The following is a 13,386-nucleotide window of genomic DNA, read 5'->3' on the forward strand; positions in this document are numbered from 1 at the left end:
GCCAAAGGCTTCCCTGGAAGGGGACTTCCCAGACAGCAGTACAGCCTGCCTATGAATCAGCTCTCAGATTTCCTTCCAGAACTCAGTATTTCTTAAAGGAGCAATAGCAGCCATTAGTCATAGTACTGCTCCTTTCTCTCCACAACTCCTACAAGTTCATCCTCTCTGCTGTTCCTGCCCACCACAAACAGCTGCCGTGCCCTCTAGCTAAGCCAGCATTGCTGCCAGATAATTAGGTTAAACAGGGGAGAAACTGTCATCTCTCTTTTTAAAGTACTTTTATTTTGCAACTTTTTGACTGTGTGGATTCAGAAAAGGGATGGGAGAGCCAAGCAAGAAAAACAACCAGAGACAACTGCATCACACTTTGCCCTAAGAATCATGGGAACAACAAAGGGAAGCGTGAATCACCAGAATCTGGAGATGATTCAGGAACTGGTTGTGACTAGGGCTAGTTTAAAGCAATCTGGGGCCTTAGGGTCCTCCAAAAATGGGATGCCCCATAGCTCTGCTCCTCCAGCCCAGACTTTGTTGTGGTCTCACACACCTCCTTTGGAGGGCTGGTGGAAGGGGACCTCCTTCCCCCAAGAGAAACAGAGGCAGCAGCAGGGGAGGCCATCAGTGTTTATTCCAGCCGCCAGGGCATATCTGCTGGGGTGGATGGGCCATCTGCTGCGCTCTTTCTCTCCTGCCACACAGAGTCTTGTGTTGGGGTGATGTTGCTGGTGGGGCTGTCCAGAGCAGCAGGCCTCAGAGTTAACACCCCATTGAGATGAATGGGGCAGACCCCCCTCAGCACTATTGTTTCAAGCTCTCTGCAGACTCGGCAGTTACCTTCAAGTCATGTTTTCTAATAGTCTTTCCCAACCATGGGTGCTAGGAACTATTAAAAACTGAAACTGAGATGATCATGTCACTCCATGAGCTAGTGCCCTAGTTATGCTTTAATCGGGGGCCACATCCGGCCCTAGTTATGCTTTAATCGGGGGCCACATCCGGCCCTCCAGATATTTTAATCAGGGCCTTGCGCTCCCTCTGGGAAGTGGGGTCTGGGGCTTGCCCGTCAGAGTCTTGCTCCACTCTGCACGGCTCCTGGAAGCAGCGGCACATCCCCGCTCCAGCTCCTATGTGTAGGGGCAGCAAGGGGGCTCCACACGGTGCCCCCACCCCAAACGCCATCCCCTGCAGCTCCCATTGGCCAGGAACCACAGCCAATGGGAACTGCAGGGGCAGCACCTGGAGACAGGGCAGCACCTGGAGACAGGAAAGCACGCAAAGCCACCTGGCCACGCCTCCATATAAGAGCTGGAGAGGGGACATGTTGCTGTGTCTGGGAGCTGCTTGAGGTAAGCATCACCCAGAGCCTGCCACCCTGACTCCCTCCTGTGCCCCAAACCCGCGTCCCAGCCCTGATCCCCCTCCCGCCCTCTGAACCCCTCGGTCCCAGCCCAGAGCACCCTCCTACAGCCCCAACCCCTCATCCTTAGCCCCAGCCCAAAGCCCACAGCCCCAGCTGGAGCCCTCCCGCATCCCAACCCCCAATTTTGTGAGCATTCATGGCCCGCCATACAATTTCCATACCCAGATGTGGCGGGCCAAAAAGTTTGCCCATCCCTTCCTTAATCTGACCCTGGTCTCAACCTAATAGTTAAGGGTGAGTTGAGTTGTTCAATTAAAGCAGGGATTCAACCTCTTCGCTATGTAGGAAGAATACAAAGTATCCTCCTAAAATCCCAGCATTCACTCTTTGGGCACAGAATGAATTGTCTGAGAATTTACAGGTTAATTAGCTAATTCATTTAGGAATTACATTTCATTCTTAAATGGGTCTATAAGGGAATTTAGCTCTCCATGTCAGTCTATTTTTTGTCCCAAATGATCCTAATAGCAGAATAGCCAACTCCTCAAACTTTCCTTGTAGTTACTGAAACTCTCTGAAATCCTGCCTGTAGGCTGCATCTGAAGAAACTTGATTGGAGTCATACTAAGATATTCACTCTGGTTGTATCTCATAGCTCGGATTGTAGCCTAGAGCCAGGGCTCTGTCAATAGCTCAGGTCTAGCTAATTTGCATACTGCAGTTCAATAAATTGAAATGAGTCAGCTCCATGAGCATATCAGAGTTGGGTTACTTGGCCCAAGCTGTCACCACTCCCAACAGTGCTTGGCCACATGCTAGCTTCTGTAGCCCATCAGACAGAGTCCTGGTCTGAGGGGCTGGGTCAGGATAACTGGAGTGGGACTCTTCTGGGCAAGCTGAACAGCACTCTCAGACCATAGAGACATCAACGAGGGGCCATGAGTGGAAGGATATGGGTGCCCCCACTATGCCCTAATCTTTCAGCAATTCTGGGGAGACCATTCTGGTCCATCACTTTTTTGAGCAAGTCCCTTCTCTGCCCGTCTCATGATGACATCATGCAATGTAAGGACTGCCTGCAAAGGTGCCCATGAAATTAATAACCTGCACCCTTCAAACCCCTAGCCCCCTACCCATGTAACGCCCCCAAACCCTGCTGCCCACATCTTGCTTCCAAGTTCAAAATCCCTAGCCCAAACCACAAGCCCTGCTCCCTACGCCCATCCACCACACCAACAGCAGAAGTTCTCATGCAAAGGGGAAGTAAGGTGGAAAATGCCTTGTCAGATCCAAGCTCTCCCCAGACTGGAGGAGACCATGCAAATGGTATTCCAAAACTGAGGGGAATGTAACATTTTCTCATTATTCCCATGGAGACTTGAATTACTATAATAACTCCTTGTTCTGTTTCTCAGCTCCCCCAGATCCTGCCCCTGACACCCCACGCACCTGACAGCCCCAGCTTACAACAGTCTCTGCTTTCACTCTGCCTCACTGCCCAGCCACGTACTCCAAGATGAATTCCAAGCAGGGTACGGCCAATCTATCTAGACATCAGAAAAGCATTTGATACAGTGCCAGAAGGGAACCAGTTTTAGTTAAGATAGAGACTGTGGGGATTAGTACAAGAATTGGAAAGTGGGTATGGAACTGGCTAAAAGGGCGATGACAAAGGGTTGTGCTGAAAGGGAAATGATCAAGCTGCAGGGAGGTTACTAGTGGAGCCCCTCACTGCACTAATCTTCGGACGGATCTTATTTAATATTTTCATTAGTGACCTTGGCACAAAAAGCAGAAGTATGCTAATGAAATTTGCTGATGACACATGGTGGGGAGGTGTTATCAACACAGAGAAGGATCATACAAGAAGAACTGGATGACCTAGAGGACTGAAATAAAAGAAACAAGATGAATTGTAATAGAAGAAAGTACAAGGTAATGCACTTAGAGACTAGTACCAATAATTTTTGCTAGAAGCTGGGAGCTCATCAGTTGGAAACGACAGAGGAGAAGAAAAACCTGGGCGTATTAGTCGATGGCAGGATGATGATGAGTGAGGCTCAGATTTTGTCAGCGTTATTTTTAGTTGAAGTCATGGACAGATCACGGGCAACAAACAAAAATTCACAGCCAGTGACCTGTCCCTGATTTTAGGGGCTGCAGGGTACTGGTTCTAGCCCCAGTTGCAGGGCAGGTGCTCACAGTCCTGCCTCCAGCCCTGGCTTCAGCTGCTGACACGTCACGGAGGTCTGGTAAAGTCATGGAATCTGTGACTGCTGTGCCCTCCATGACTAAATCAGCCAATTCTGATCACCCATGTTCAAGAAAGTTGATTTTAAACTGAAACAGGTGCAGAGAAGGGCTGCTAGGATGATCAGGGGAATGAAGAATCTATATTGTCAGAGGAGGCTAAAAGAGCTGAAATTGGTTTAGCCTAGCAAAACAAAAGCTGAGAAGAGATCTGATTGATCTCTATGAATACATCAGGAGGAAACACCAGGGACGGAGATGAGCTACCGAAACTAAAGGACAACATTGGCACAAGAACAAATGCATATAAACTGGTCATGGATAAACTGAGGCTGGAAATTAGAAGGTTTCTAACCATCAGAGTAGTGAGGTTCTGGAACAGCCTCCCAATAGGAGTAGTGAGGGCAAGAAAACTGACTGGTTTTTAAATGGAGCTTGACAAGGTTCTAAACAGGATTACATGACGGATTGCCTGTGGGATTCAGTGAGCCATGAGGTCCCTTCCAGTTTGGTGTTCTGATGTTCTTATTTCACATGGGCAAGCCGTGATGTAGTCATGCAAATTGCATTGTATGTATTATTACAAGTCAAACAACCACAGCAAATGCAGGAATCAGGGTGGCCTGCACAAGCAGGACTGCAGCAGGCATCTATATGTGTGTGATACGTCTCACGCTGGCACTAGCAACACTGTATATTCTGCTGTCCTGACATGATGTCCTGGGAGGTGTGCTGCCTGCCTGGTGCCCACGTCCAAGATGTTACGGAAAGGTTGCCAAGGCTTATCCAGCCCTCTGACCTCTACTCCACACTGACATGGGCACTAATGGTATTGTCATGTATGACGCTGAGAAGATCAATAGCGACTACAGGGCTCTGGGTGCAAAAGTGAAGGATTGGGGGTGCAGACTATGTTCTCATCCATCCTTCCAGTTGAAGGTAAGTTCCCAAGCAGAGACACACACATCCTGGAGATGCATGCATGGCTGTGCACATGGTGTCAATGGGAGGGCGTCGGTTTCCTTGACACAGGATGCTGTTCTGGGAAGAAGGTCTGCTGGGAAGAGTTGGGGTCCACCAGACCAAAAACGGGAACAGCATCTTTGCACACCGGCTTGCCAACCTAGCGAGGAGGGTTTTAAACTAGGTTCAAAGGTGGCAGGTGACAAAAGCCCATAGGTAAGCATTAAAAAAGACAACCTTCATACAGGGATAGATGTTGGAGGTTCATGGAAAACCCTAAACTTAGGGCGTGGAACCGTACCCTTAAAAAGCTTAAGAGTTGGGAGCACTACCTATAGGAATCCTAAACCTAGGGCAGTGATCCGTGCCCACAGGAACTGCAACCCTAGGGCAGGGAGCCCTACCTCTGGGAACCCTAACCCTAGGGTGGGAAGCCTTATCCATAGTAAACCCGAACCTTAGGGCAAAGCGCCCTACCCATAGGAACCCTTACCCTAGAGTGGGGAGTCCTAACCATAAGAACCCTAATCCTAACTCCAAGAGGCCTACCCATGGGAACCCTAATGCTAGGGCAGAGAGCCGTACCAATAGGAACCTTAAACTTTACTCCAAGTGGCCTACCGATAGGATCCCTAACCATAACTCCCAAGCTGCCTACCCATAGGAACCCTAACCCTAGGTGGGAGAGCCCTACCCATGGGAACCTTAACCCTGGGAATCGCAGCCTTACCCATAGGAAACCTAATCCTAACTCCAAGTGGCCTACCCATAGGAACCCTAACCCTAGGGCAGCAAGCCCTACGCATGACAACCCTAACCTTATGGCGGGGAGCACTACACATGGGAACCCTAACTCCAAGTGGTCTACCCATGGAATCCTAACCCTAACTCCAAGTGGCCTAACCATAGAAACCCTAACCTTAGGGCAGGGAGCCCTACACATGGGAACCCTAACCTTATGGTGGGGAGCCCTACCCCTGGGAACCCTAACTCCAAGAGGCCTACCCATAGGAACCCTAATGTTGGGGAAGGGAGTCATACCAATAGGAACCTTAAACTTTACTCCAACTTGCCTCCCCATAGGAACCCTAACCCTAGGGCGGACAGCCCTACCCATGGGAGACCTAACCTTAGAGTGGGGACCCCTACCCATGGGAAGGCCAACCCTAGAATGGGGAGCCTTATCAATAAGAACCCTAACTCTAGGGCAGGGAGCCCTAACAATAGGAACCCTAACCCCAACTCCAAGTGGCCTACCCATAGGAATGCTAACCTGAACTCTAAGTGGCGTAGGCATAGGAATCCTAACCCTTGGGCGGGGAGCCCTATGTATGGGAACCCAAACCTTAGGGCATAGAGCCCTACCCATAGGAACCCTAACCCTAGGGCAGTGAGCCCTACCTATAGGAACTCAAACCCTAACTCCATGTGGCCTATCTATAGGAACCCTAATGCTAGGGAGGGGAGCCGTACCAATAGGAACCTTAAACTTTACTCCAAGTGGCCTACACATAGGAATACTAACCATAACTCCAAGCTGCCTTCCCATAAGAACCCTAACTGTAGGGCGGGGAACGCTACCCATAGGAACCCTAACCCTAGGGCAGGGAGCCCTACACATAAGAACCTGTAGCAGGGTGAGTACCCACTCCAGCTCTGAAGGGGTTGGAAAAGCCCTGCAGAGGGCTAGGGCTAGGGCTAGGGCAGGGAGCAAAACCCTGGCTGACTGGGGGAAGTGGTGGCAGCTGTGGACCACACCCCAATCAGGGCCCAGCTGGCTCTATAAAGGCTTTGAGCCAGATGTTCCAGTAGAGATGCTCTCTAGCTTGGGGAGAGAGGGACCTGACTGCAAGGGCTGAGAAAGTACCCAGATTGGGAGCAGGGCTGGGGAAGGCCAAGGGAGCTGGGAAGCTCGGGCTAGGAAAACCCCAGGCTTCAGACCTGGGAAGGTCTATTAGGTATGGGGGTTGCAGGGGTAGCCACGGGTAGGCAGAGACAGCAGGTCCAAACGCCCTCGCCTGAGATCAGTGGCGTATACTGCAGTCTGCCCCAGGGAGCGGTGGCTAGTTGGTGACTGGCAGTAGCCTAAGACTGAGGTGAGGTGAGGTGGGGATAGTGGGTGGGGGTTCCCCTGGGAGGGGGAGACCCAGAACTGTGGGGGTACTGCTGGGGGCAGCACCCAAGACTAGAGCACCAGGATCCAGGAGGGACATGGGGGCCAGGGGTGGTGAGACAATGGCCTGAAGGAGGTGCTCTGGAGGCTGGATGCTAATTCCCTGAGATGACCAGCAGGAGGTGCTGCTGGGTGAGTCTGTACCCTGTGACAGAACCCTTACCCTAATTTAAATTGGCCATCCCATAGGAACCCTAAATCTAGGATGGGGAGCTCTACCAATGGGACTCCTAAACCTATCTCCAAGTGGCCTAACCCTAGGGCCAGGGCCGCCCTTAAGATTTATGGGGCCCTATGCAGTATTAAAGTGGTGTCAGACATAGGGTCAGCAGCCTGGGCTCATAGCCCGGGGAGGGGGGTAGGAGTGACAAGGCAGCAAATATACCGAGCCGCCTGGCCTGCCTCATGGCGGTGGAGTGTTACAATTCCCCACAGAGACCCTCTCCCTCACACAGAACGTGTGGCCCTGGTGCATTTGGCTCTGTGAACACGGCCCCTGCCTAAGGAGACTGCAGCGCATGCTGGGTGTGTGGGAGCTGACCCGCTCTTACCTGCTGTCCTGGGCGATGGGTAAAGCTGCCGCTTGGGGAGGCTAGCTCCCCAGCCCACCACTTCTGCCTGTGGCTCTGCCCATACTCCCCTCCTGCTCTGCCTCACGCCCTGCCCCCCCAGCCCACTGTCTCCCTCCTCTCTCCCTCCCCGTCACCCCTTTCTAGCCAGGTCCCTGAACCCAAATGAAGCAAATGACATTTGAAAAAAAACACTCTTCTGCAATTTCTTTCTCAAGAAAATGGAGCATGTTTTCCACTGCATGGCAGATGGTGAAGACTGGACATGCAGAAGGTACCTAATTAAAAGCCCTAAACTTGAGACTAAAAAATGTCAGTCACAGGTTTTTTGATATACCCTGAAGTTTGTCAGATTTATTTGCAAAAACTTTGTAGTAAGGGCAAGTCAGCTGTCCTGCTGAATACAACATGAAATATTATGGAATACATGATGCAGCTCTTCTCAGTTTTATGTTTTCTTAATCAGTATTTCTAAGCTGATTTTATATTGTACTCTTAAGCCTTCATAAAGTTATCATTCCAGTTTACTACATATTTAACTCGCTGAAACAAAGACATTATTTTAAATTCATCAGTCATCGAGGTTTAGTGTGTTCATAACAATGTTCATTGCTTTTAGAAAAAGGGAACACTAATTTACTTTGTGAGAGCTCCATAACAATAGACGTTTATGAAATTTCACTAATTTTAAAAAATATATTTCCAAAGATTTTTAGGCATAACAAAGGATTTTATATCTTACTAAGGTACTGATTTTGCTTGCGGGTTCTCTTAAAACTAGTTCATTAAATAGTCAGAAGTAAAGAAAGGGAAACTTGTTTGTCCAGCTATCTGGAAGGAAAGGGGTGTTGTCCTTTGAAGGGCTCGCTTAAACAGGGGGGTGAAGAGAGAAAGGGATGGACAGAAAGACTTTGGAAACAAGTTTTTTGTACTATAGTAGTTAAAATTAAAATGTGTATTTTAGATAAATGTGGTCTTCTGAAAGATTTATTTTAAAAACTAGATGTCCAAAGATCCAAGCATTTAAGACTAAAGATGAATACTCAGATTGTGCATCTAAAAATCTATGCGAGGATTTTTTTAGAGATGTGATTTTATAATCTTTAGCAACACAATGATGAAGTATTTTTAAAGCAAATTTTAAATTAAGATCCTGTAGACTAACATGTTCTGAGTAAATATTACAATAATGCACAACTGTTTTTGTCAGTAAATTAAGAAACTGACAGTATATACCCAGGGGTTGGCAAATGCCTGTTTGGATTCATTACCACTTGAATGGTTCTTTAACAGTTTTAAGGTTGTGCTAATAGGTCTGGCAGGCTGGAAGCCTTTTTCACTTTTAAGTTACTAGATCCCCTTCAGAGGAAGACTCCCCAGGCTGCAGCAGCCAGCTGTGGTGGGAGCCTGCAGGAAGTGTTAAAACAGGGATAGGAAGGGGCGGGAGGATAGACATGAAGACCCAGGGGTGCCCCAAATTATCAGGTGCTCTACACAGCCGAGTATGCCTTAGGACGGCCCTGCCTAGGGCAGGGAGCCCAACCATAGAAACCCTAAGCCTGACTCCAAGAAGCCTACCCATGGAAACTGTAACCCCAGGGTGGGGAGCACTATCCAGGAGAAACCTAAGCCTGAGGCAGGGAGCCCTCCTCATAGGAACATGAACCCTAGGGCAGGGAGCCCTTCCCATAGGAACCCTAAGTCCAAGTGGTGTAACCATAACCCTAACTCCAAGTGCCCTACCCATGGGAACCCTAATTCTAGGGCAGGGAGCCAAACCCTTTAGGGTCATAGGAGCAACAAGAGGGAAATGAGGGAGGGGATCAATTCAACTTCTTAGATGTCTATACACAAATGCAAGATATTTGGGGAATAAAGTGGAAGAACTGGAAGTATTAGTACATAAGCTAAAGTGTGACTGAATTGGCATCACAGAGACTTGGTGGGAAAAGTCTCATGACTGGACTATTGATATAGAGGGGTATAGGATGGACAAGGAGGAGGTGTTACATTATTCATTAAAAACATATACACCTGTTCTGAGGTCCAGAAGGCGGTGGGAGGCAGGCCAGCTCCAAGTCTCTGCGTAAAGATGAAGGGGGTAAAAAACAGGGGTGAGTAGGGGTTCTACTATACACCACCAAATCTGGCAGGCTCCCTACCCAGCTCTGTGTGTTCCCTCTGCCACCTAGGAGCTGCAGGGCCACGAGGCTCTGCGCAGCTCCCACTGGCTGGGAACTCTGCCTAGGAGCTGCAGGGCCATGCCAATGGGAACAAGGGAGCCCCCACCCCGAGGTAAGCGATTCTCCCTCCCACCCTCAACTGCTGAGCCAGCCCCCTTCCACACACCCAAACTGTTGCTGCTGGCCCCTGCAGAAGTCATGGAGGTCATGGAATCCGTGACAGACTCGCAGCCTTAACCATGGGATGTATGCCCAGAAATCTTAGCACCACATCTGAATGGACACATTGCCAGTGTGGGCACGAGACATTGCAGCAATGCCCACAGCATCAACTGTTAGTCTGTAGTGTGGCCACTTACCCTTGGGTAAGCAGGGGATTTGTCCCACTGTAGTAGGGGACTTTCTCTATGCACACTGTACCCCCAGCTGAACAGAGTGAAAAAAGGATCTAAGTCCCTGCCCTGATTCACTTCACCCCGGTACCTGCCCACCTTGACCTTCCCTCCCAACCCACCTGTGAGCAGAACTCACACAGGGAAAACTGAGACCAGGGGCTCCTGGGTGTTTACCTCAATCTCTCTGTGAGCAACTCTGGGCAGGGACGAGGTTGCTCTTCAGGATATGCCTAACTCTCTTGTCACCCTATTAACCTGCAAGCACTGCAATTCACTTAAATATACATACAATGTATTTACACCAAAACTGTTTCTTTGGGGATTAAAGAACGCTTCACGGTGTCAGGCCTGTGAGGAAATTACTTGGGTGCAGTTCAATGCAGCAGTCTCTAAAGTGCAATACACTTACGGTTACAATACATTTACAAGTCTGCTGTCTCTTTCCTGGACAGGATGTGCCGCTGTGATGCTGCTGATGGCACTCTCCCAGGATGGGTTTGGGCTCTAGGTGACAGGACCCGTTCTCCATCTTCAGTTCTGGCCCTCCTGTCAGGCCACCTCCCTCCCTGGGTCTGGCACTTAATGCCCTCCCAATTGGCAATGTCCCACTCTGGGTCCGGCTCTTAACACCCTCTCCACAGACTTTGAGAAAGGGGCCTGTCTCTCCCCCTCTCCCATGACCAGTGCACATGATCCTGCTGCGACAGCAGGAGACTCATCCCACCACTATCACTACAATGCTTCTCTGGCTCCGGCTATTGATCTGGGCTGCTGCCCTCTCCCCAACTCACCTCTGGCTCTGGGTTGCTGCCCTCTCCCCTGCTCAGCTCCAGCCCGGCTGCACTCTCTCTCACTCTGCTTTACTCTGCCCTGACAGGCCCAGCAGCAGCTCACGCAGAGCTCTGGACTCTTGATTTCCTCATTGGCTTGCCCACCCTGTCAATCAGCTGACTTGGAGTGCTGGCCTCCCCCCGTTGGCCTGGGGACCTGTCAGCCCTGGGATCCTGGCTCCTCTTTTGCCCTTCCCCTTTCTCCTGGTATTGGGAGAGGGCAAACCGAAAACCCTCTAGATTTCAGGAAGTGTCCAACATCCCCTTACCTTTGTGATACCTCCTGCATGCGAGCCTAAGGCAAGACTCGAGTGAATGTGGCCCTGGCCCCTCAGCGTGCTCCTGTGCTGACAGAGGCAATGCCCTGACAACGGAAACTGGTGCCCCACACACCCGCCCCAGCTGAGGGGTCCAGGTTGATGGAGGACCAGGCCGGCCCAGTGTTTTCCCCAGGAATTGAAATTAGGGGGGTGTTCAAAAATACAGGGGTGAGGTGAGGACCGATGAGGGGTGAGACTGTTAGGGTGAAGGTGGGCTGTATGACAGCATAGTAAAAACTGAAAAATGTTTCACGACCATTTTATTAGATTTAAATCATCACACAGATTTAAGTTGGCTACACTTAACCTACTATCTGCATTCTTCTTGGTTTCTTGTAATTTTGTACAACTCTGTTAATTAACTTCTCAAATGCAGTGCATTCATTTTTGATGGCTTCTCATGTGTCCGGTACTTCCAGTCCTTCATGATATGCTCATGATCACGCAGAAAGCGACTTCTTTCAGAACACAAAATTCTATTGAATGAGGAAAAAGAACGCTCAACTGTAGCTGTTGTAACTGGGGCTAGAAAGAGATGAATTTCTACTTCTTTCATGTCAGGAAACATAGAACAAAAATTGAGTCAAACCACTAGTGATGATAAAAAAAATTGAAGTCAAATCTTCATTTGTTCATCATATGATATTCAATTCTGTGTTCAAATTCTCTATTCTGTCCTGATCACATGGCAGCCCCATTGCTGGTAGTGCCTCACTCCACTCATCTGTCAGTGTTTTATAAGACAGGCACCTGTAAAAGCTACGTAGAGGTTGATAGAATCCAGAAGTTGGTGTTGTACAGATGTAAGAATCAAGTCTGTGTACTTTACTTTTTCAGCTGGCTTAACAAAAACTTTTTGTCCCCTTCATTTAAGTGTAAGCAGAGTCAGGATGAGCTCCACCCTGACATCTGGTGGTGAGGTGTGGCAAATTGTGGAAAAGAACTTCAGGGGCTGATCTCATTTGCATAGGCACACCCACCCCGCCTAGAATGAGGCCATAGCTGCCCAAATGGTCACTTTGACTGCTGTGGGATTCCCAGTGTCTCTGTTATTGGGGCAGGAAGAATAAATTGTTATTACCCTGATTATGGGAATCAAGGACAGTGGAACTGCACTTGGCCTTTTGTTATGATGGAAGGATTCGCCATCAACTAAGGAGCACTCGCTAGGCAAGGGACATGGGTTCCAAAACTCTGTGAATTGAGAGAGGCTGGGGACAGGCATTAATACCTGGTGGTATAGGTCTTACATGCTAATCGCACTTCCGCCTCTCTCCACTGTGGAATACCAGAGCTAATTTTGATTCTATTAGGAGTCTAGCTATAGGCTGCTGAGCTGAATTCCCTTTGTGCTAATGGTGCACCAGCACGGAGGCTCCCCTACTACAAGCTGAAATCACAAAAGAGCTAAACTTACTAAGAGCTGAAATCACTGAGTGTTGTGTTAAGTAGTGGGGGAGCCTGAAGATATATGGTGGAGCAGTTTGCGGGTTGGTGAGCGGAGCGGCTGGTAGAGCAGAGCAGTTTGTTGGATGTCTAGAGCAGCCCATGGGGTGGCTGGCAGAATGGAGCCCCATGGAGAGGTGGGGCCATCAGCTTTAGACCATGTAAGGTGCCCCTTACTTTCCCCCCCCCCAAATCTCCACCCAGGTTGGGAGGTAAAACTCCGCAGATAAACTTTTGAACTCTGGGGCTGCCCTGACCAGGGACAGAGACTTTTGGGACTTTAGGTGATTTGGGTTGCTGGACTCAAGAACCAAAGGGAAAGGAAATGCCCCAATTTGCTTGGGGTGGGATTTTTGCTCATGGGTTGTGTTATGAATCCTGTTGGTGGTGTTTTCCCAACATAATGCCACATTGTTTCTCTCTGTTATTAAAAGGCTTTTTGCTACACTCAGACTGTGTGCTTGCGAGAGGGGAAGTATTGCCTCTTGGAGGCACGCAGCGGGGGTGGTATATATTTGTCCCAGGTCACTGGGTGGGGGCTCGAGCCGGTTTTGCATTGTGTTATTGGAATGGAACCCCTAGATACTGAACCCGGCCCTTGTTGCTGCCAACTCTGACAGGCAGAAGGGTTACATAAGGAGCCAATATAAATGCTCTAATTAGTCAACTTCTGAACTGAAGTCTGTCTTCCAGTACATTTTCAATGGATATCTCTCTGACTGATCCAAGTGTAGCTTCCATTCCTGGACAGAAATCTACTACTGTTGTAGCAGATACTTGGATGGCATTGTTTAATGACCCAAGTGGTTTCAACAGTAGACTTACAAGAGAGAACGGTGATTGTCTTCTCTGAACTTGGTAGCAAAAGTAGTCCACCAGCCTCACTACTTAGATCCG

This window comes from Eretmochelys imbricata, chromosome 10 (assembly GCF_965152235.1).
Source record: "Eretmochelys imbricata isolate rEreImb1 chromosome 10, rEreImb1.hap1, whole genome shotgun sequence".
Classification (NCBI taxonomy): Eukaryota; Metazoa; Chordata; order Testudines; family Cheloniidae; genus Eretmochelys; species Eretmochelys imbricata.